We start from the raw sequence: 5,380 nt of genomic DNA, 5'->3' as shown, positions 1-5,380 counted from the left end.
TACCCCTGGCAAGGGCAGTGGCAGCCTATGAAACCCCTGTTATCAAGGATGGGTGCCAGGGCCTGAGGTCCCCGTGCTGCCAGCCACCAATGGGGCGTGGGGATGGGCGGGGTACAAATAGAGGCAGAGCCCGCAGTGCCAACCATGTAGCCCGGTGGCCCTGGTCAGGCACAGGGGTATGCAGCATGTTAATATCTCCTTCAGTGCTTGCCTCTGCATCTCTATTAACCTATCCCTTAACCTAACTTGCCAATTCACTTTAGCCAGCTCAGCTCTCAGCCCTTATTTTGTGAGGGCCACAAAGAATCCAGCACGAGTTTGTAGCACACAAAATAAATAATTTTATTTACAATTACATTTGTACAACAGCAACAGTACTCCATCACTGCTCTCTCCTCTCTAGCTGGTTCCCCACTGGCCAGCTCTATTTATGCAGGTGACTTTGCTACTGATTTCTCTGCCCTCCTCATTGGGGGAGCTCATACTCACTAAGGATTGTGGGATTGCCAATAGTCCCCAGCCAATAATAATCAGGCAGGTTATAACATCTCATAATTGCCCTTATTTGAGTTTCAAAACATCAGATCCACTCCTCCCTCCCTAAAACTGAGTGTAAATTTCAATCCTATTGTGGTTGTTGCTACCTAAGAGTGCCTTTACCATGAGATCAGTAATCACTCCTGTCCCGTTGCATAATACCAGATCTAGTATAGCCTGGTTTGCTCCGAACATGCCGTTCGAGGAAACTATCCTGAAACATTGAATGAACTCCTTGTCTAGGATACCTTATAATCTCCCATGATTATCTTTGTGCTTTTCTTCATTTCCTGTTCTTCCAACAATACCCTGTACCCTTTAATATTCAGGTCCCAATCCATGTCCTCCTGCAGACATTTCTCCATAATGGCTATCAAATCATAATAATTTATTTCTATCTGCGCTCTCAGTCCATCTGTTTTGTTTCAAATGCTTTGTGCATTCAGATAGTTTTATCCCCTTATTCTTTTTCGAACCTCTAGTCTCATTTATTGATTTACTGTTAGATTTGTACTCTCTGCCCCTTCCTGTCACGGTCTGTTTATCATTTCCCATTTTAATAGTACCTTTCTCTTTTGCCTTGTCTCTACTCTTAGATTTCCCACATCTTCCCAAATGTGGGCCGGGATTCTCCGACCCCCCCGCCGGGTCGGAGAATCCCTGGGGGGAGGCGCGAATCCCGCCCCACCGCCCAAACGCCGGCTGCCCTATTCTCCGGTGTCATTTTTCGGGCGGCGGCGGAATTCCCGCCATGGTGGTCGGGGACCGTTGACAGCAGCCACCCTGGCGATTCTCCAGGCCCCAACGGGCCGAGTGGCAGTTCATTTTGGCCAGTCCTGCCGGCGTGAATTACTCACCTCACGCATGGCGGGACCTGGCAGGTGAGTATGCGGGGATGATCCTCGGCGGGGGATCGGGGGGATCCGACACAGTATAAATATTTCCCACTTTCTCTGTCATTTAGCTTTGACAAAGGGTCATCTGGACTGAAACGTTCGCTCCTTTCTCTCCCTACAGATGCTACCAGACCTGCTGAGATTTTCCAGTATTTTCTCTTTGGTTAAAGATTATTATACATCAGTTTCAATTCACATTTGTTTACAAGTTCCGAGCTTTGTCATGGCCTCCTAATCCCAGCTCCCCATCTCACTTTTAAAAAATAAGTTTAGAGTATCAAATTCCTTTTTTTTTCTAATTAAGGGGCCATTTAGCGTGGCCAATCCACCTAGCCTGCACATCTGTGGATTGTGGGGGCAAAACCCACGCAAACACTGGGAGAATGTGCAAACTCCACACGGACAGTGACCCAGAGCCGGGATCGAACCTGGGATCTCGGTGCTGTGAGTCAGCAGTGCTAACCACTGCACCACCATCCGCCCATTCCCCCTCTCTCACAAGTCCCCCTCCCCTTGCTATCTGGTGTGCCTTCTTTGTTCATTGGTTCATCAAACCTGAACCCATTGGGGTAGCGCAGTGCTACATATGCTGTTTCGTGGTCAGGCTCCCACTTTAAAACCCTCTCTACTTCCCTAGTTACACGGCTCGCAAAAAACATCAGTCCTCGCATGGTTTGGGTGTAGACCACCCTAACAGTACAGCCACAAGATCTCCAGCACTGGTGCCATTGCCCCATGAGCCTGGACCCACTTCTCCCACACTAATCTTTCAGCCACGCATTAATTTCGCGAATTTGATTTTCCTATGCCAATTTGCACCTGTCTCAGGTGATAATCCATAGATTATGATCTTTGAGGTTTTACTTCTTAATTTGGTGCCTGGATTCTCATGCTGACTATGCAGAACGTCCGTCCTTGACCTTCCTGTCTCGTGGACCACAACAACTGGGTACTCCTCCTCTCACAGCAGGTTCCTCTCCAGCCCCGAGAAGATGCCCTTAACCCTGGCACTGGGCAGACAACATAGCTGCCTGGGCTTTGCTGCATAGAGCAGTGTCAATCCCTCTGATTATACCATTCCCCACCACGATTATTTCCTTTATCTATGGCTATTTTGTCAGCCTGTCACCAACTACATTCATTTTAAAAAAAATTTTTTTTAATTTAGAGTACCCAATTATTTTTTTCAATTAAGGGGCAATTTAGCGTGGCCAATCTACCTATCCTGCACATCTTTGGGTTGTGGGGGTGAAACCCACGCAGACACGGGGAGAATGTGCGAACTCCTCACGGACAGTGACCCAGAGCCGGGATTCGAACCCGGGTCCTCAGTGCCTTAGGCAGCAATGCTAACCACTGTGCCACCGTGCTGCCCCACCAACTACATTCATAAGAATAGTGTGTTCTCCTTAATCAATACTGCTAGCCCTTTCATAACTTTCCTGAGCACCTTGCATCCAGGAATATTTAATACCTAGTCCTGTCCATCTTTGAGCCATGTATCTGTTATAGACACATCATGGGCGCAATTCTCTGCACTCACGACGGTGCGGAGAATAGCGGGGGTCGTAAATTTTTACGGCCATGCTAGTCTGACGCCCTCCCGCTATTCTCCCCCCCCCCCCACGCTCGACTCCCGACACGAATAAAAACGGCGGCAGCGATTCTCAGCTGGCCGATGGGCCGAAGTCCAAGCCCTTTACGGCCGTTTTTACGAACGGCAAACACACCTGGTCTGGCTGTTTGTAAAAACAGCCGTAAAATTCGGATCTTGGCACCCATGGCACCGATTGGCATGGCAGTACCACGGCACCGATGGGCACCGATCGCGGGCAGCGGGTCCGATTCCCGCGCACTCTTTGTCCTTCCGCCGCCCCGCTGTATCAATTCGCGGGGCGGCTGAGGGGCATCCCGGCCCGCGCATGCGCGGGTTTCGCACAAATGCGCGATGACGTCATCCGCGCATGCGCGGCTGACGTCATATGACGCGTCAGCCGTCGCAAACTCTGGCAAGCGGGCTTAACGAAATTCGTTAAACCCGCGATGCCGGAGTTCACGGCCGCGGCATGCTAGCCCCGACCGGGGACCAGAATCGGTTCCCGGTCGGGAGGGGGGAGGCTGGCGTCAATCCCGCCCGTTTTTGACGCCAGCCTTACGATTTCTCCCTGAATGCATCTACAATCACTAATCCTATTTATCACCCTCTACACAGTCACATACATGTAAGCATAATTTAGACTTTATTACTTTCCCTCTTATGCTGAACCCACCTTACTATTTGCAACCCTAGTATTATTTGCCTTTCCCCATATTCTTTTCACCTTGATATCCCTCTCAAGTATTACCTCCTGGTTTACATACCACTGTTTAATCCTTCCCAACAGCTTGCACCTGAAAATTTCCCCACAAGGGATTTGCTCCCAGCACTCTTTACCATAGAATTTTTTATCATAGAATTTACAGTGCAGAAGGAGGCCATTCGGCCCATTGAGTCTGCAGCAGCTCCTGGAAAGAGCATCCTACCCAAGGTCAACACCTCCACCCTATCCCCATAACCCAGTGACCCCACCCAACACTAAGGGCAATTTTGTACACTAAGGGAATTTATTATGGCCAATCCACCTAACTTGCACATCTTTGGACTGTGGGAGGAAACCGGAGCACCCGGAGGAAACCCACGCACACAGGGGGAGGGTGTGCAGACTCCGCACAGACAATGACCCAAGCCGGAATCGAACCTGGGACCCTGGAGCTGTGAAGCAATTGTGCTATCCACAATGCTACCGTGCTGCCAGGTGGAATTCATTCAGCCTGTATAGGTCCCACCTCTCCCAGAACAGATCCCAATGCCTCAGGAATCTAAAGCCCTTCCTCCTGCACCAGTACTCCAGCCACACATTCATTTGCTGTATCCTTCTACTTCTATATCCAATTATGTGTGGTCGTGGGAGTAATCTGGAGATTACTGCTTTTTAGGTGCTGCTCACTCGTACCCTAAATTCTGGACTGCAGCACCATATCCTTATTTCCACCTATGTTGTTGGTACTATTATGGACTATGACTGCTGGCTGTTCACACTTGACCCTCAGGGTGCCCTGCATCAACTTAGATTTAGAATTATTGTCACATATACCAAGGTACAGTGAAAAGTATTGTTCTGTGTACAGTCCAGGCAGATCGCGCCACACATGAAAACATAGAACAGACGATAAATACATGAGGATACATAATGAAAATACATAAGCATACACAGTGGATGAAGTATACGGTATACAGTGTTACAACTGTAGAGAAGATGCGTAGATAGATCAGTTCACTCCATTAAACAAAATTAAATTAAAAACCAAATTAAAAACTAATTAAATAAGAATGAATGGACCGGCCCGTTGCTGAGGAAAGGGGGGAGAGGGCCTTGAAAGTATAATGTGTCTGGTTAGCCTCATACATGAGTTTTGGCCCAATATCCTTGTCTCTCTGGGTTTTGCATTGGGATGTTACCTTGATAGAAGAAATGATACTAAACTTACTGCATTCTAAAACAAAAGTTTATTGTACAAACGAGAATTGAAACCAGGTGGAGAAACTACGTGGAAGTGCAAATGTTTTGCATTTGGGAAAAAAGTCCAATGTCAGTTTTTGTTTTGATGCATCTTCACTTAGGGATCCAGTGAAAGTTCATTTGAATGATGCTGGTCTCTTCCATTAAAATGTAATCTTTCACAAAATCGACTGATCTTCATGTAACAGATAATTGGTTTAAAGTCCTAAAATTTGCCAAGATTTCCCTTTTTGTATCATTGGAATATAATATTTAAAAAGGCATGGCAAATAGTTCATTGTATTTGTTTTATTAACTTGGATGTATGCACGTTGTCTGTCTGACTTAATAAGCCTTATACTCTATTTATTTTTAAAAAACTAATTAAATAAAATAGAGATGGAAGCT

General features: G+C 47.1%; 1 pseudogene; it reads left to right on the top strand.

The window, feature by feature from the left end:
- Positions 1 to 4,857: 4,857 nt before the first annotated feature.
- Positions 4,858 to 5,079, top strand: LOC119962311 (annotated as a pseudogene).
- The last annotated feature ends 301 nt before the right edge of the window (positions 5,080 to 5,380 follow it).

Source organism: Scyliorhinus canicula, chromosome 2 (genome assembly GCF_902713615.1).
Source record: "Scyliorhinus canicula chromosome 2, sScyCan1.1, whole genome shotgun sequence".
In the NCBI taxonomy this organism is placed as follows: Eukaryota; Metazoa; Chordata; class Chondrichthyes; order Carcharhiniformes; family Scyliorhinidae; genus Scyliorhinus; species Scyliorhinus canicula.
Note: the sequence above shows the minus strand (reverse complement) of the source record. Positions and strands in the feature narration are given on the sequence as shown.